The sequence below is a fragment of the Aethalodelphis obliquidens genome, unplaced genomic scaffold, assembly GCF_003676395.1.
Source record: "Aethalodelphis obliquidens isolate GAN/ISIS:26980383/991018 unplaced genomic scaffold, ASM367639v1 scaffold20, whole genome shotgun sequence".
NCBI classification, from domain to species: domain Eukaryota; kingdom Metazoa; phylum Chordata; class Mammalia; order Artiodactyla; family Delphinidae; genus Aethalodelphis; species Aethalodelphis obliquidens.
The window spans coordinates 20,342,309-20,361,634 of NW_020837964.1; the positions used below are offsets into that span (position 1 = coordinate 20,342,309).

At 49.3% G+C, this 19,326-nt stretch overlaps 1 long non-coding RNA gene across 1 annotated transcript in view; it reads left to right on the plus strand.

Annotated features, from left to right (window-relative positions):
• LOC113627243 (uncharacterized) overlaps window positions 1-19,326 on the plus strand; it is a 230,310-nt gene that overhangs the window by 24,591 nt on the left and 186,393 nt on the right. The window contains exon 2 of the long non-coding RNA XR_003435483.1: window positions 17,214-17,352. This is a non-coding gene — a long non-coding RNA (uncharacterized LOC113627243). The remainder of the gene's footprint in view (window positions 1-17,213; window positions 17,353-19,326) is intronic.

Here is a 19,326-nt window from a genome sequence, read left to right on the forward strand (position 1 = left end):
AGGGGGGTCACCATTCCCATACTCTGCCTGCAGATAGCCCTTCCCAGGGTTCTGCAGTATACCGCCTCCAGGGGGCGCTAGGCAGCCCTGGGGACACATCTTGGCTCCCAATGGCAACTGAGACAAAATTCCTTAATCCCTCCAGGCTTGATGTCTGTCTGTAAAATGGGGGCAGGATTAGATGAATCAATAGGATCTACAGCATCTGCTGCAATACAGTTTTTTTCCCCACGAACTCTCATTAAAATTAGTTGCACAGAATCCATTGCTAGGTGAAATTCCCTATTTTTTGGCATTGCTGAGACTATCTGAAAAATACAGCATATCGTACCAAAAAATGGGATGCACGAGGCCACGCGTGGTATGATGTCACTTTTGTAAAGTACATAAACAGTAAAAACTAAACTATATACCTCCAAGGGATACGTATGTATGCATATTGATGTTTGTATATCTATGATGTAGGTATATCTTGTATATCGACAAGCAGTCTGGTGGTTTATGAATGCACGATTCAGGATGGGACTCACTTCTGTCAGGGAGAAGGCAGAGATGGAAGGAGAGAGGAACACTCAGAAGGTCTCAGCACTTCAGTAACAATACTTCTCAGGCCCAGTTGGTTGGACCATGAGGATGGGTTTTATGATTTTTTTTTTATATCTTGCATATACCTAATGTATATTCCATTACATAATTTATTTATTATTTATTTTATTTTTATTTAGTATTATTTTTTTTTCAGTACGCGGGCCTCTCGCTGTTGTGGTCTCTCCCGTTGCGGAGCACAGGCTCCGGATGCGCAGGCCTAGCGGCCATGGCTCACGGGCCCAGCCGCTCCGCGGCATGTGGGATCCTCCCGGACCGGGGCACGAACCCGTGTCCCCTGCATCAGCAGGTGGACTCTCAACTACTGCGCCACCAGGGAAGCCCTCCATTACATAATTTAAAGAAACCCTAGATAACCACTCTGAAAGCAAGTTTATGTTAAAAGGTTTATTGACCGAAAAAAGAAAACCAATCCAAAATACGTTATCCGTCATGAGGTGTAGGGGCAGCAGCATAAAGACAGTGAAACCCCACGGGACATTAAGCTTCCGAGCCGTCTGTTCACCCTTCTCTGGTGCGGCATGCTTCCTCTGCTTCCCTTCCCAGGCACCCAGGCCCTGGGCTGGACCGCTCTGCCTGCGCAGGCTCCCATTCTGCTTTGGGCTCTGTTGTCTGCTCCCTGAAACTTGCCCTGGGGCAGGAGCTGGAGGGTGTGACTTTCACAGGAAGTTCCTTGTCTGCTCTTCTTTCTTCTCACTTTTTCCTTGTAAGGAGGAGGAGCCACCCACCCTGTCCTCCAGGGTCTTTCTGCACGTGGCTCACCCTCTCTATCACCTGCACCTATGTTAATGGTCTTGTTACCTGTCCGTCATCCCCAGCATCAGGCACTCAGCAAGTACTCATTTCCTTCTCCCTTTCCGTGATCTGCTCACTCAGTTTCTCCATCCCTACAACAGTCCCTACTTCAGATGGACACTATGACAACCCTAGGAGAAAGCCAGGTGGTCACCCCCGCATGGGAGCTGGAATAGAGGAGACAGCCCGGAAACAGCTTCTTCTCCCAGGCTGCCTTGGTCTGATCGAGCAGACCTCTTTGCCTCTGGGAGCCTTAATATTCCTATCTGTCAAGTGGGACATCCTTTTCTGCCTGTTCTGGGGGCTCCTAGTCACTGATGGAAGGGAAAGTGCTTGGACAGGTTAGAAGCATCCTCCGGAGGTTCCAGTAGAGAGTAGACGTGTCTCCAGAGACTTGGAGCGTCTGTCCGTGCAGCTGTCTGATGGCCCCTGTGTCCCTTGTTGGTTATGGAGGCATTGGTGGCGACAGCAGCGCTTTCAAGTGCTCCCTCATGACCTTGCCATGTTCACACGCCTTCCCTTCTGCCCAGCTGCTAGGCTTCAGGGCGAACGCCCAGTTCACAGCATGGGACCTGTCATCTGTGGGCCATGGGTCCCAGGGAGGTCAAGGCCTCTTTCTCGGGTTTCCCCTGGGAGCGGAGGGCAGCTCCTCTTGACTTCCCCTGCCTGCCCCTGGTGGGCTTCAGCCGGGAGTTCCCCGTGCACCACAGCTGTGACTCTGGACACGGTTTGCTACCTATGGAAATCAGCCTCCGTCTGCCTGGGGAGCGGTTTCCAGTTTTCAGTTCCCAGAAGGTGCTGGAATGCAGACGGGTCTCTCTCCTGCCCCAGGAAGCAGACTGTGTTCACAAAACAGGTTTGGAATAACTAGTCACAATTGGGAAAGTGGGGACAGCGAGGAGGAGCTACCCTGGGCTTGTGGCCTCAGAATTCCGGAGATCCACACGGCGTTAGCGTTCAGGATGACAGGGTCACACATCCTTTCAACCTCCTACCACCACGCCTAGGACACCTCACTAATTAGGCTGTGTTCACCACGGGCTGTCATGTTCCTTTTATTTTTTCATTCCACCTGGGCCAGGTTTTAGCTGCAAGACCTTGGACAAGTGACCTCAGCACCCTGAACCACAGTGGCGTCATCTGTAAAAAGGAGAAAGGATGCCTTGCAGAGTTATTGTGAAGATTAGAGCTCACGGGTGCAGAGTTCACAGCAGCCTGCTGGAGACCCAGAACAGTCGAGTTATTCCTCAAGTCCTTGCTCTGTAGCATTGTTGTGCCACCAGCACATAAAGCCTGACTTTTGGGGCACAGTGTGGGTATTTGTTGACGGTTTGATTATTGTTTCTATAAATTCTAAAATCTTAAAATGGGAAGCTGGAAGGAGAAGATATTTTGAGCTGAAATCTCTGTTCTTTTCCAATTTATTTTTAAGATATAAGGCATTAAGTAAATTTATTTCCACCCTCTCTTATCATTGAGGTGATGCCACATCTGTCTGCTGAGTGGGCTCCTGAAGGCTGCGTCTCCATACTTTGTTCATCTGCTCGTCTGGAGTTCGTTGCAAACACCCACCGTCTCCTTGGGCCCCGGTTCTCCGGACCGGCGAGCTGCAGAAAGCCCAGTAACCAGTCAAGGCCGTGTTCTTTCCTCTGATAGATGAAGTCAAGCCACACTTGGCATATTTCAAATGTGTTTTCCCTAACTTGCTACCTCCTAACAAAGAAAGAGACATATCACACCCTCATTAGCTTCAAAGAGAAATAATAATGTTTGTTTTTTTCTCCTTTTCTTGCATTGGCAAGGGATTTAGCTTTGCTTAAAGGAAACACAGATGACGCTAATGAGACCACAGTGTCTTAATTTGCATATTAGATGAGATAAATATTGAGCTAATGAACACCTAGGATGAATTTTCGTTGCCTGGGGCAATTGTTCTATGGTGATAGTAGTTCTCTGCTACTTACCCAGGAACAGAACAATTTGAAAGAGAATCACTTCCCCACAAATACTTCAGGCCAACCAAAAATGCTCCGGGGAAATGTCATCCAGAAATTCTTACGTTAATTTGCAATAAATCCCGGACCCTCTTTCAAGTTAACCCTGATCCTGTTGGCAAGTAATACCAACGGAAGGTCTGTCCCACAGACCGGAGAAGAGCTGAGTGGGGCTGGGAGGGGCTGTGGGCAGGAGAAGTTGGTTGGTCACATCTAGGGTTCTGGCAAAGGGTTTGAAAAGAACAACCTGGGTTGGACAGTCATTTACTCTAGGAGCGGGACTGGCTACATAATTTGCCAGGCCCCATGCAAAATGGAGATGCAGGGTCCCCTGTTCAGAAATTAAGAAGTTCAAGATGGCCGTAGCTGAACATCAAACCAACAGTGGTCCTTCTAAGTAGAGGGGGCTTTTGTTCTACTGCACAGCTTACACGCTTTTGAAGTTTGCCCCATCTGTTGTCTATGAGCTTTGAAGAGAAGAAAGAAAGGGGGAAAAATTTAAAAAGAAGTAATATTTCACATCTAGCTCATTTCAATGAATTAAGTGAGTTTAGATGGATATAAATCAAATTAAATGGAAAAAGAATGCTGAGCACCAGGCCCGCCACGGTTCCGCTGCCCCCCTCCCTTTCCTCTCCTCTGCGCATCTGTTTGCATCTGTGAATAGCTGACTAGGGCACTGGATTCTCTTCCCACACCCTCCAGAACTGCTTCCCCACCTTCAGCAATGCTTGCTCAACTTTCGACTTCCAAGTGTTAAGCTTTGCTCTGCCTTTTGTATTTTAATTGCTTTCTCTCCTGCTTTTAATGAGCAATCAGGGCTATTTCTTTATTGAGAACCTGCTGGCAAATTTCAAGCAGACTTGTGTTATGAAAGGAACAGGTGAAATCCACGTTCTCTGGCATGAATAGCTGTGGGGAGGCGTGGAATAACCATCTATCTAAGGGAAAATGTCCACTTAACTTGCAGTCTTAATTCAAAGGAAATGTCAAGTACTCAACTCTGTGCTTTGTGGCAATTGAAGAGAAGATTGGAAGGAGGGTTGGTGAAAATAACTGAGACCACAGCCACTGCGGGGAAAATTAGCTTAGGTAGGTGTGCGTGCCTGTATTTAATGCCCAGTATTGCCCATCAGAATTAACTTCCTAGCAACAAGTAGGCAGGAAATAAAGGCCGAAGTATTGTAGGCTAAATTGAGAAGCCATAAACTCATCATTATGGAGTAGTAAGGGGTTATAGTTATGCAGGGCGCACTGTATCGTAGGATTGCTTCCAAGGAATGGTCGTTCTTGCCCCAGATCCTTCCTTTGTCTGATTCATAATAATGTTGCCAGTGGGATATTTGTTTCTTCGAATTTCTGTATTTTTCTACCACCACCTTAATGCCCTGCGCTCAGCTGGCTGCCGATACATGCCTGTTGACGGACAGAGATGTAGGACGCCATCAAATTGTTTCCTCCCCGAAGGAGTGGAAACCCCGTGCCTTCAATTAGTGCCTTTCCTCCTGGCTGGAACTCTTCGGTATGACAAAGGCATCAGGATACAGAGGGATGTGGGGAATTGTCCTCGTAGTACCACAGATGTCATACATGTCCCCAGCTCTCAGAGACAGCTGAGCTCAATGATAGGAAGCGTGACGATGCGTCTGTGTCATTTTCATGGGGCTCCCCTGTGCCCTGAAGGACAAACTTTCTGGCTTAGACATATAACAGTGTTGCCCCACATGGAAACAGGGCTTTCAAACCTGCCAATTTGACTACTTAGGTCAAATTGAGCAAATATTTTATGAGTTAAACATTTTTTTTTAAACCAAACCATTAAAATGACAAATTGTGACACTTTATAAAGACAAGCTCCTCACTTTCCCCACCCCGAAGCAACTGAAAATGGTTTGCTTCCTTTAAAAGGGAGGACTGCACCTTTGGAAGGTCTGAGTATTCCATTATGTCAACCCTAGGCGTGGGTGGGTGACATGTCGTATGTCTTTCTTCGTGTGTCGGTGTGCTGCTGCGGGCTTGGCGGTTTCCAGCTCGGTGCCCGCCTTGTCAGTCTGAGCGTGCCCTGGGTCACGTGCATTGTCTCAGCTAGAACCGTGGACCATTGCGTTAGTCTGCTAGGGCTGCCGTCACAGACTGGGTGGCTTAAACAACAGACATTTATTTTCTCCCAGTTCTGGAGCCTGGAAGTACAGGATCAAGGTGGTGGCAGGTTTGGTGGCTTCTGAGGCCTCTCTCTTCGGTGTGCAGATGGCCACCTTCTTGCTGCTCCTCACGTGGCCTTTTCTCTGTAGCTGTGCATCCCTGATGCCTCTTCTGTGTCCTCTTCTTATGAGGACACCAGCCATATGGGATTAGGGCCCACCGGAGAGACTTTATTTTGATTCAATGACCTCTTTCAAGGCCAAGGTACTGGGGATTAGGGCTTCAATATACCTGAATTTGGGGGGGACACATTTCAGCTCTTCATGGTTATCAAGTCACTTCCCTTCCCATTACCAAGGGCAAATTGTTCAAGTGTGGAGATCAACCGAAAACATTTAAAGAGACTGGTGGGGCAAAGATGCTTTGGGGGAGAAGCATGGAGATGTGCTTCTTCCTTTACCACAGCCTCAGGCCTTCTTCAGGTCACTCCAGCCCCCGCCCCTTCTCCTGTGGGTGCAGTCTCCCCAGGGCCTGGCATCAGAGGGCATCTCACAGGCCTGGCTTTATCTGCTTCTCTCCTGCTGGACAGATGTTCGCAGAGCCTCTGACGCTGAATTTTACTCTTTGGTTGATATTGTCGTCAAGGTTTTATTAGTGATGACAGAGAGAGATGAGGGGATGGAGGTAAAAAGATATAGAGACTCTGGGGGAAGCTTAGGCCTTAGGCCTCTTCAGTGTTTTGTTTTTCAATTTTGGTGCTTAATCCATCACCCCCTGCGGCCTGTCTCCTGCCCCCTCTGTTAAAAGATGCAGCTTCTACAAGCAGAGAGGCCGCTGACAAGCAGAGAAAGAAAGACAACAGGACTCCAGCCTGGGCCCAGGTCACTTGCTTTGCTTAGCTCGGCATTGCCCATTGGCTGTTGTCAGGCAGCTGGTAATTTATGGCCTCTGGTCAAGAAGGGTGGGCCGGAAACCGCCACCTTCATCCCCCACGCTTGCTGCGTCCATGCCAGCGCCTTCCGTAGCTTCTGTCTGCTGGGGAAGGCTTGGGGGCTGCCACCCTACCACGGAGCCCGCGACCCCGCAACCCCGGAGTGGCCTGTCTGGCACCTGCAATCTGTCCAGTAGGTAGCCACGCCCTTCTTCTGAAGGCCATGCAGCATGACATACCTTACATTTTGAGACCCAAAATAGCTGTTCTCAGTGGCAGTTTCCCCTTGCAGATGGTTCTGTTCTTCCATAGAGGTGATGGTTCATGCTTGAAGAAGTCGTGCCCCAGAGGAAAAGTCCAGGCGAGGACAAGCAGGAAATGTGACCCCCGTGACAGCAGGGCTCCCTTCTCACTGTGCTCCAGTGTCACTGTCCCTTTAAGGTCCACACGCTCCTCTTCTGAAACACCCCCCCCCGCCCCCCCGATTCCAGGCACGTCCGTCTCTGAGCACCGCGAGCTCCTCAGCAGCATCTCCGGGGCACACCTGCTTACCCTGTGCAGACAGTCTCTGGGGCAGAGCCTCTGTCCTTGCACCTGACCTTCAGAATCCAGCATGGAGCTGTGCACACACAGTTACTCAGCAAGTAATGTATCAAATGAGCAGGGTGACGATGGATGACAACTAACAAGGCTCCTGCCCCTCCTACACCTGCTCAGGTGTGACTGCTTCTGGGGGCCCGCTGCCCCCAACTCCACAGTTCACTCCTTCCTCTGTATAGCCTTGCACACTTGTCTAACTTTTATGTGCATATTACATAGTCATTATATTTCTTTGTTTACCCATCACTCTCTCCACCCTAGCAGAATATGACCCATTCTCTTTGGTGTTTTCCAAACCTAGAGCTAAGTGTGGCCCTGGGAAGGCGCCATGACGTGACATGACTGTTGAACTGAAATACACTTAACTAGGAGGAGAAATCATGTTGCTTGAAGTATGCTGGCTCTGGCTCTGGCTACTTTAGAAGCAATGACTTAATTTAGTCTCATTATTTATGAAGCAAGTGCTATGCTGAGGCAGGGTCCTGGGCATTACAGATGAAACAAATGCATGCTTGTTGAATTGCTTCCACTGACTAGCAATTTTCAAAGAGGTTACCTCTCCACAGCCCACTCGAATCGGATCAGGGGATGTGTCTGTTTTGTTCACTGCTCAATTGAACAAACCAGTGCCTACCTCAGTGACTGGCAAATAAGGCACTCCGTAATATTCATAGACTAAATGAATGAAGAACCTGTGAGATAGATAGTATGGTAGCATTTTATGGAGAAGTTAAATCACTTGCTAAAGGCCATTCAGCTATTACCTGGCAGAACCATGATTCAAATCTGGTCTGTTTGACTCCAGAGGACATGGTATCTCCACGTCCCCCATCCTCTCCCTGTCTTGCACGATGACAGTGTTTCCATTGTCATCAACTGAGAGCACAGATGCTGTCATGTAAAATGGGCCATGCGTGAGATGCAGGAAAAGCTCTAGGTGGGACTGGAGGAAGTGTGGGTTATTATTGTTATAAATTATCTTGTTTTTCTGCAAAACACCAGAGGAGGACTCAAAGAGAAGGTGGTCATTAGCTGGGTCTGGTAGAATTACAGGTTTGTGACCTTCACGTGATGGTCAGCAGAGGAACCTGCAAGGTGAATGCCAGGCCTGTGGGAGAGGCAGAGTGGGCCTTGACCACCCCTTGTTCGCCTGAGGAAATTAATTCAGCCAACTTATATCAAGTACCTAGGCTGGGCCTGGATCCTGGAATGGACAGAGCGTGTCTTGTACCCTTGACTAACTCGTGACCTACTCAGGGAAACAGAATCATGTTCTGCTCCCCGCAGCTTGGCCATGGGGTGGGGCAGTGGTCCCTGTACAGCCCTGTTATATGGGGTCATCTAGTGGTGTGGTGGCATTGCTCATGGCCTGGATATTTCTCTGGGAGAGAGTCTCAGGTCTGTGGGTGTTTATTGGCCAAGGTCTGATGAAGAGAGCCTTTGTTTTTCACCAAAGTAATCACCTCTGAAGGAGTGGGAACTCAGCTCCTGTCATCAGCCCGGAGCCGAGGAGAAATTAAAGGTTTTGATCTGCAGTTGATCAACTCTTAAAGTCACAGTGTGGGGTGTTTCTGAGCTTGATCTGTTTTTTTTGTTTGGATTTGTTTAATATTTGCCTTATTGGTGGGAAGGGCTCTCCTTCATTTAAGACACATGGGAAGTGCTTCCTGATGATTTATGCCGGGGAGGGGCCAATCTGTGGGATAGATAACAGGTGCTCTTTGGGGAGCATTAAAATGACATTATTGTGAAATACTTATGCTAATGAATAGCTCAAATGATCACTCCTGGGCTGATGGCTCAGGAGTAGCTGTCACTGCCTGAGGAGCGGGTTACGATGGCAGCCTCCTCTGTGTCGATGCTCCTTGACCTTCAATGAAAAGGCAAGAGACGGGATAGACGCTCAGTTATTTATCCCCAGTTATGGATCTGCTGTTTTTAATATTTTAACACGTTTACTTAATCCCACTGCAGTCTCTGCAAGGAGCCATGATTATCCCCATTCTAGAGATGAGGAACCGGAAGCTCAGAAAGCTCAAGTGAGTTGCCTGAGGTCACACAGCTTGTCAGAGGTCTAGCTTGCTTTATCTGGTTGGAAGATGGGTGTCTCTATTCTCTATAATGCATTTTCCCTCCTAGACTTTAGAATTCCACTCACTGGCTTTCAAGATGGCTTGTTGTGCCTTTTCTATGACAGTTGGAAAGATAAAGGACTGAGAAAGAGTTGGGTCTCATCTGACCTAGGAGGTGAGGTGGGCTTCTGTAAGCCTCTCATCCCCCTGGCTAGGCAGGCCTGGTGTATAAGGACTCCTCAGGAGCCTGAATACCAGGGCCTGCTGGGGAGGGTGGGTGCAGTCACTGTGCACTAACCATTATCCTATGGACCTTATATGGGCTCACGTTTGTAACGGGCAGAGCAGCCCAATGCGGTATATACTATTACCTGCATTCTACGGAGGAGGAAATGGAGGTATAACGATGATAAATGAGTTACCCAACATCATTTGACAACCAGGAGACAGGGCAGGAATTTTAAACCACTGGCTTCTAACTCCAAAATCCATACTTTTTCCATTAGGTCACCATGTCTCCTAGTCAGGGGCAAATGGGAAAGTACAGAAACATTCTGAGGGAATGTGAATGAGGGTGATGGGAAACGAGCAGTTGTATGTGGGAGGGGACAGCATGTGGGGGACGCCATCCTGTGTGAGAGGAGTCGGGGCACAGGACGTGGGCCTGCAGGGTGGGCGGAGCTGGCCTTGGCTGTGCCGGTCTGTGCTGAGCAAACCCTTGTAGTTGCCCAGTGTAGGGGTGGGGGGCAAACTGCAGATGTGGAGAGAGGGTTAAAGAGGCCCTCTCACCCTCTGCGTGGTGCATTCAAAAAGACTGAGCTAAGGGCTTCCCTGGTGGCGCAGTGGTTGGGAGTCCGCCTGCCGATGCAGGGGACACGGGTTCGTGCCCCGGTCCGGGAGGATCCCACATGCCGCGGAGCGGCTGGGCCCGTGAGCCATGGCCGCTGGGCCTGCGCATCCGGACCCTGTGCTCCGTAACGGGAGAGGCCACAGCAGTGAGAGGCCTGCGTACAGCAAAAAAAAAAAAAAAAAAAGACTGAGCTAAAAATAATGGGTGTCCTTTCTTTGAGATTTATATGTACCCATTGCATGAAATGAACAAAGATGAAACCAACATTATATTTGCCTTAAATATTCTCCTCACTTCAAACTGTTATTCTCCCTTCCAATATCTTGAGACAGGTGTGGGCGGGGCCGGGGTGTGTGTGTGTGTTTATTTTGTTTTGTTTCACGATAGCCTGATAGCCTGCAATAAAGCCAACTCTGGTTAGAAAGAGACATTTTCGTTCCACATCACAAAGTGTGAATGAGAAAGCAGGAGAGGCTATTTTCTGTTCTTTTATGACTGATATTTGGACAAAGTGACCACAGCCAAGCTTGTAGCTAATGATGGAAAGGGGACGTTTAATAGTGTTGCACAGGCTGGGTCGTGGCTCTATGAAGGGAAGTTTAGTGTTACCTACCCTACCTCTGCTCTGGGCTTTTGATAGCAAACACGAAGTGACTCGTGTTAGTAAATAGGGTTTAACAATGCTGAGGTAAAAGTGGAAGGTTGCCCCAGGGCTCACGTTGTAGCCATAGTTGCTGCACATCCTGAGGTTAGACTGTAAGTATCAGGACCTCACTGGCTGGGCTTAGAACAAGTTCTCAACTAAAAAGCAAACTTGAAGAGTTAGGAACGTGATTCCTGTAGCCAGAAGTAGACAGTCTGGTGCATATAGACCATGGGGAACAAGCATCGCAGGGGCACCCGTTTACTCCTTCAAAGCATATTTATTGAGGGTCTACTAGAGAGGGGCTAAAGATGCATTTCCCTCTTGGAGCCCACAGTCCAAAAGCTGGTGATCTGGGCCAAATGATCATTGCACTATTTACAATAGCCAAGATGTGAAAGAAACCTAAGTGTCCATCGACAGAGGAATGGATAAAGAAGATGCGGTACCTATACACAGTGGACTATTACTCGGCCATAAAAAAGAATGAGGGCTTCCCTGGTGGCGTAGTGGTTGAGAATCCGCCTGCTGATGCAGGGGACACAGGTTCGTGCCCCGGTCTGGGAAGATCCCACGTGCCGCGGAGCGGCTGGGCCCGTGAGCCACGGCCGCTGAGCCTGCACGTCTGGAGCCTGTGCTACGCAATGGGAGAGGCCACAACAGTGAGAGGCCCGCGTACCGCAAAAAAAAAAAAAAGAATGAAATAATGTCATTTGCAACAACATGGATGGACCTAGAGATTATCATGCTAAGTGAAGTAAGGCAGACAGAGACAAATATCATATGATATCACTTATATGTGGCATCTGAAAAAATGATACAAATGAATTTATTTACAAAACAAATAGACTCATAGACATGGAAAACAAACTTATGGTTACCAAAGGGAATAGCAGTGGGTTGGGGAGGGGGGAGAAATTAGGAGTTTGGAATTAACATATACACACTACTATGTATATATCTATATCTATATAATATATAGCACAGGGAACTGTACTCAATATCTTGTAATAACCTGTAATGGAAAAGAATCTGAAAAAGAATATATATGTATATATGTATAACTGAATCACTTTGAAACTAACACAACTTCAATTAAAAAAAAAAATGAACTGCAACCTCCCCTACATGGGTTGTAGATTAACAGACAGGCTTTAGGGCAGCACTTTTCAAATGGGGTTCTTGTTAAAACACAGGTTCTGATTCAGTAAGTCTGGGCTGGGGCCCGAGGTTCTGCGTTTCTCTCAAGTCCCAGGTACTGCTGGCGCTGCTGATCCTGACCTCACCGTGGGGAGCGCAGTCCAGGCTCCCAGCCCAGCGCGCTTTCTATGTGGTCTGTTCACTTCAGTCTGTGGAGTCACATGAATCAAGTTCTCCTTCCAGCGTGTGAACTTCAGCATATTCAGTAAATCCATTCGTCATCTTGAGGAAGGGGCTAGAGATAGGGATCCCCTCTCAGTGTAGATAGAGACCTGGTGGAAACACCATCACCTGAGTGTAAGGGTCGAGACTCTTGGCTCGAGTAGAGCAGATTGCGGGAATACACCTTATTGCACTTTCATGTTCCACTTGGGCTGGATTTCAGGGGCTGCCCCTAATTGTATGGAACTTGAACTTGGTCCAAATTTATGACACAAGGTGGTGACCTTGTATTTTTCGGAGGAGCCCCCAAAACACAACTTGCTCCTTTTGTCTCAATAAAAACACTTGTTTTCAGGTCATGAGTGCCTATGTTATTGCAGACACACACACACACACACACACACACATTCTTCGTTGTTTCTGGTTACAGTTTTCAGATCGGGCCACATTTCAGCAACACAATTAGTCGCCAAATGCCAGAACTCCCAGTTGAGATGCTGGGATTTCAGCAGTTCCCGAACATCCAGTTTCGGGAGGCTTGGTTTCGTTCAGGTGCTCCGTTACTCCACTATAACCGACACTCAAAAGCGACAAGGACGAGGACATCGGAGCGGGGAACTGAAGAATGGCCTCTGAAAATTGGAAATCCATTTAAAGTGGGAGGCCATCTCGTCCACACCCTTGGTAAATGTTATAAAGCGAAGGAGCTATAACCTCTGAATTAGTGTGGAGAGAGAGGCAGTGGAGTGCAGCAGGCTATCAGGAAAAGGGTATCGTGTTTGGAAATGAGGGTTTGATGCACGATGAGAAGCAGAACGTGCAGGCGTTTTTCATTTGGCCAGAGATCAGCAGCTTCTGCTAGCAAACAGTTCCTGGAGGGATGAAATTTCATCGGGGAGAAAGGGGACGGACACACAGCCGGCAGAGGCAGACGAGTTTCCGAGACGAAGAAAAATGCAGTCTAGGTAAATGCTGTTTACTCTAAAATATGAACTACAGAGAGAGTAATTGTTTAATCGTCTGGGGCCTTTGAACAATTCACTTTTTGTGGCTCTCTCATCCGAGAGCCATTACCTCTGTGCTGCCCACCTGTTCCTCTGCCAAATGGGAATGTAACCCAGTTAATGAGGCCATTATCCAAAGCTCACTGCAGAAGGAGGGGGAATTTCACCTGGGACAAGGAACACAGAAGAGAAAAAAAAAAGTACCGTTCTGTGACCTTCCTTTGCTCAAAAAGTTTGAAGAAAATGGAATTGTTCGTAAGAAATGGCAGGAGAGCGCAAAGCACAGTTTACCCCATGAATGTAACAGCAGTAGTGCGCATACTTGCTGGAAACCACTGGACTCTTAAGTAAAGGGCCACAGATCTTTAGATTTCCACATAATTAAGGACTGATAATCACCGTGCGTTGTGCCACCGGCACAAAGTAGTATTTAACTTACAGTGCTCACATTTCTTTTAAAACTCACCCCAAAGTTCCAGCTTCAGGCTTTGCTTTTATAAATGTGGTTGCTGGAAACTACATGCAAAACCAGCTTTTTTTTTTTTTTTTTTTTCCCCTTTCTCTCTTTAAGAGCAAACCTAGTAAAGTCGCTTAATGTTTCAGGATGCCTGCACAATATTTTTAAGTCGTTTGCAGATAAGGGAAGATTCCATAGCCCCAAGAAATAGAAAAAATACCAGCCACCTTCATTAACCTGCTAAATTTCAGGAGAGATGATGGTCTCTCTTAGGCGCACTGGTGGTTATCAAGCCTGCGGACACCTTTGTAGTGACAGATCGGGAATGATCGGGGGCAGTTTGCTGCAGTTCATTTCCAACACCATGGAGCTTGTGGTTATCCATTTGTTCAGGCGTTTGACGTCTATCAGGGCCTGCGCCGGGAGGCCATGGTAAGAACGAACAACAACATCAAACACAAAGAGACCTGGCTCCTGCCTGCTCTGTGTTTACAGTCAAACGTATGAGACAAACACAAACCAAAGAATCAGATGGAGAAATATGGGATGACAACTGCCGTAAGTAGAAGGAGGACGACCTGGTACTCTGGGAGCTGATGGCAGGAATTGACCAGGTCAGGGAGGATCAGGGAAGCTTCCAGAAGAAGCAGTACTGAAATGTTCATCCTCTAAGCATAATTCCTTAGTTCCTTCAATGTTTAAGGGTTTAGCTCACCTTTTCTGAATGCTCATCTACTCTGATCTTCACAATAGAAAAGCAAGGCAGAGACTGTTGTCCCCACGTCACAGACAGGGACAGTGGGGCAGGAGGGGGCGAGAGCAGACTGCCCGGTAGAGCCCAGCCTCTGGGGTTGCGTGCCGTCCTTGACATTAGTCAGCCTTGTGTCTGCTTTTTGTCTGCTGCTTTCTGGATGATGTTTCACATATTAAGCCTGATAAGCCTTAGCTGTGACCAGCTTCTCAGCAGTGGTGAGACTCGAGTCACTGAAATAAAATATTCTTCAGCTGCTGCTGTCAGCTGGCCTCCCCAGATAGCCGTTGCCGTGTCTGTGGATTAGTCTGTGCTATAGCCCTCTGCCGTCCCCTCCTAGATTCTTAGCTCTCCTCTGCTTGACGTTTCCAGGGATGGGACCCTGGCTGCCTCCTGACGTGGTCCCCTATCTGGGGACAGCTGCACGTATTAGCAAGATCTTTAGGGTAAGCTGCTAAAGTGCTCACGGTGTCTTCTGCTTGGTCACATGGCTTCTGGTACAAGAATTAATGGAGGGACTTTAGCAGAAGTGGAGGGAAAGGACTGGGGACCTTCTGGAAGCCAACAGTGTAATAGCATGGGGCACATGAAGCCTGCTCTGAAACATGTGTTTGTGCTGGGTTTGTTCAGGGATAGAATGCTATCCTTCCTTACTCCCCATCAAGGGTAGAACTGTAAAGAAGTAGGACCTGTCTGAGACATCCTGAGTGGTTCTCCCAGCAAATAAAATGGGTACACCCTCTACTCCTCACCCGCCAGCACATTTTCCCCTCGCCTGATGTTTCTGCATGAACTTCATAAAACAGTGGCCTGTGAATTAGATGAAGGAGGTCCTGGGGGATCCCCGGGGGGCTGGGATCTATGCCCCTGACCCTGACGGACTTGCCACAGTGGTTGGAGGTGAATGTTTCCTCCCCACGCTCTGAGCCGTCAGCCCCTTTGACATTCTCCTTCTGGAATCACTGGATGCCCTGGAAATTACAACTGGGAGTCCAGAGCTGTGAATTCCCTTGTTTCTTTAGGAGATGACTATTGTAGACCCTCCTCGCTCTCATAAACAGGCTGTAAGTGGAGTGCAGAGCTGGCAATGGCAGTTTCCCCAGGTGGCAGGCTGGCACTCAGGAGGTGTGATCAGACCAGGAAAGGTGGGGAATTCACGCCACAAAACCTCTGCCAGGTTTTGAAAGGAAGCCCTTTGACTTTATATAGGGAGAGAGATGAAAGAGTAAGATATCTCAGGAAGAAAATGACCTCTTCCAGATACACACCTTGAAGCCTGATACTGTCCTCCCCTTCCTGACAAGATGCTTGGCTCTCAAGGAATTAGAAAACAAAAACCTTACTCTGCTCAAGAGAGAGGGTTGGATTTAACGTTCAGCTGATCAGGCTCTGCTAAGCTCTTCCTGTGAAACAGTGGCATTGTATTGCCTACTCTAAGCAACATGTCACAAACAGTGTCTCATTGTTTGGGGAGAGCCTGACACATGGATTCAGTGGTGCCCATTTTGCAGATGAGAAAAGCCAGACAGTCAGGAAGAAGCCGTACAGTTAGGACTTTGGATTTGCTAGCCTAAGGAGCCCTCTCCTTTTTCATGAGCCAAGTTCTCTCCTCAGGAGGCAACACCTGGTGCTAAGGCCTAAGGATGGCTAGAGGGAGGAGAGAGCCTCAGCGGTGGGCAGGCTGTAATTTGTGCCGCCGAGGACATTCAGTGCAGTAGGACAAACAAGGCTAACAGCACAGAAAACAGGTGGAAGGCTTCTCTGTAGTGAGATTTGCATTCAGGTGTGAAAGAAGGATCTTAATAACAATCGGAAGATGGGTGCTATAGACCAAATGTTTGTATCCTCCCCAAATCCATATAGTGAAACCTAATCCCCAACGTGGCAGGATTTGGAGGGGAGACCTTTGGGAGGTGATGAGGCCATGAGGGTGGAGCCCTCATGAATGGGATTCGTGTCCTTGTAAAGGAGACCCCAGAGAGCTCCCTTGCCGTTTCCAGTGTATGAGAACATAGTGAAAAGATGGCCCTCTGTGTACCAGGGCCCTCACCAGACACTGAATCTGCTGGCACCTTGATCTTGGACATCCCAGCCTCCAGAGCTGTGAGAAGTAAGTGTTTGTGGTTCCAGCCACCCAGTCTGTGGTGTTCTGTTACAGCAGCCCAAAGAGACTAAGACAGCGGGGATTCCTGGTGAGACACTGGTGTGGGCGGAGGCCGGTTGGAGGCGCGGTCAGCGAGTGTTCAGCTGAGGCTGGTCAGACCTTTGCAGTTGTTTGCCTGCAGGTGCATCTGGTCACAGAGAGGGACGCATTCGACGGCTTCCCGTGCAACGGCATTATCTCTGATGCAGTGTTTCTGGCCCTCGACACTGTTGACATTTGGGGCAGAGTAATTCTTTGTTGTGGAGGATGTCTTGTGAACTTTAGGATGTTTGACAGCATCCCTGGACTCTACCCCGGTGTCGTGACGACCAGAAGTGTCTTCAGACTTTTGCCAAACGTTCCTTGGGGCAGTGGGGGTGAGGACACTCCATCCTCGTGGCAATCTCAGCAGATGACTTCACTCTCCTTTGTGCTGATGTAGGACAACAGAGGCTAATGGTTACAAAACTTGTACCTGGGAGCGTGGGGTTTGGAAACCACCTTTGTTCCGATCCTTGACAGGACTCTGCCTGACTGCCAGGGAGGAGCAGGGTCAGGGCCACCTCTTGGACTTGGTGGTGGTGAGCTTTGATCTGTCTTCTCGGGCTTTGGAACTTGCCCCTGGCCTGGTTCGCTTATCCAAATAGGGAGAAGGGCCCTGTGCGGCACGAGAGCGAATTGTTGGATTTTCAGCCCTTTCCGTGCGGCTTATTAATGTTATATCGCATGACACTCTGTGAACCGCTTCATGCGTTCTCAACATTCACTGAGCTCTGACCACGTCCTAGGCATGATGCTGGGTCCCGGGGAAAGAAGGGTGGACAGATCACAGCCTGATCCCTGCTCTCACGACTTTATCACAGCTGGAGACAGACAACAAGACATTAACAATCCTCACGGCAGCAGCGAACCCAAACAGCACGCTCTGAGGGGAAACGCCGGGATGAGAGAACCGGCTGGATAGCCCGAGATCTGAAGGCTGAGGAGGTACCGGCTCTGGAGGTAGGTGGAGGGTACTGGAGACAGAGGGAACAGTCAGTGCAAAGACCCGCAAGTGAGGAAGAGTTCGCTCTGTTTTAGAAATGGGCAGAGGTGTGCGGGGCTGGACTTGCCAGGAGATCACCACCCTGACACTAGAGGTTGAGCACCGGAAGTTCCCAGCTAATCGCCCTGTGGACAAGATTTCCGGAATAATGATGACTTCAGCGCGGAAAAGAATAGTGGATCTGAATGTGTCTGGAGATCCTCATGTACTCCCAGCCTGATAACGTCTCAGGAGACACATCATTGTCTCCACATGTGTCTGTTTCTTCCCCAGACTTTCAAAAGCTGGGGAGGAAAACATTGTCCTCTACCCGTCTGGGTTCTTCTGGCTGATCTAAGAATTAAGTTGACGTTAGACACATTAACAGGAGAACATCAAACAAAAGCTTGGTAACGTATATACTTGGGAGAGAGCCGGGAAAATGAACTCGCCATGTACGCCCTCACCTGAAATACCACTTCCAGTTAAAGCCAAAGGAGGATGTTGGGGGCAGTGGTTTGGGACTTCAAAGGGGAGGAAAGTAACTCACGTGGAGACGGAAAAGCAAGTGTTTGGTAAATAAATGTTTGGTGGGCCCTGCAGAGACACTGGGACACAGAGAGGACCCTGATCTCCAGGCCGCCTGCTGAGTTCCCCCGCACCGGAAGCCCACATTCTCAGCAGATGTCTCTGCTGATAGCGCTATTCTGGGAACAGGCCCTCTAGCTAAATTCTTTTAGTCAGTTAGGGGGATGGACAAAGTTTCTTCCTAAGTCTTTCGGGCCCTGATTGTTTTCAGCTCAAAATAATCCACATGCCCCAAAGTGAGGTTTTGGGGAGGCAATTCTGCCCCCCTACACAGACCCACTTGGGTCGCCTCCATAAGGAGGGGCGGGGGGTCCTCGGGGACCCCCCTGTGCCTGTGCCGCCCCTGCATTCCCTGCTCTGCATCCAGCCACTCAGGGCTCGGAACACGTGCTGGCCTCACGAGACCCCCATGTTGTGCCTACTCACGTCTTTCTCCAGCCGTGAGGCCCTGGCCGCTCCTGTCTCTCTTGCTGGCTTTGTTCCCCGATGGTCCCGGGATGGATTCTTCTTCCACCTTGTGTCTGAGTTTGCCTGCAGCCTGGCCTTTCTGTCAGGCTGGGTGCATTTGAAGCGGGTGTGGGAGCCTGTGCTCTGACCTTGGCTGGAGCGTTGCGAGCCAAGGGAAGTTTATGCCCCCGTGCCTGCCTCTGGGAGGGAAGTTTATGCCCCCGCGCCGCCTCTGGGAGGGAAATTTATACCCCGGTGCCTGCCTCTGGGAGGGAAGTTTATGCCCCCGTGCCTGCCCCTGGGAGGGAAGTTTATACCCCCGCGCCCGCCTCTGGGGATGCACTGCCTCCTGGCTGAGGGCCTTGCAGGGGCTCAGCTGGACTAGGAGGCAGCCCCGTGGCAGGATGAGACACGCTGGGGTTTGCAGTCCACAGACTTGAGCTAGAATACAGGCACCAGAAGGTAGGAGCGGTGGAGTCTCAGAAAGTTCCTCCACCTCCTGACACATGGGTGCCCGGGTGCCAGCTCAGGGTCAAACTCCCAGCCCTTCCTCCCCGGGATGCGGGCCGCAGTGTTCTCCTCACCCAGTGGCCGCGTGTGCGCCTCTCACCCCCAGGTCTCTCAGATGCATTGCAGGTGGAGGAAGCTCCTCCTCGGCTTTAGTTCTCCTGGAGCTGGAGGAGACCGTAAGCTTGGGCATTTGATGTGGGTTCAAACCCAGGCCTCACCATCCACTGGTTATGTGATTTCAGACAAGTGCCTCAATCTTGCTGGGCCTTCAGTTCCTCAGATGTAAAATGCAGATAATGGCCCCCTCAAGGAGGGCAGCCCGAGCCCGAGCCCTGGCGTCGAGAGTCATCTCCATACATCAGTATCCCTTTTCTTTTCCTCCCTCCCTCCTCCCTCCTCCCTCCTCC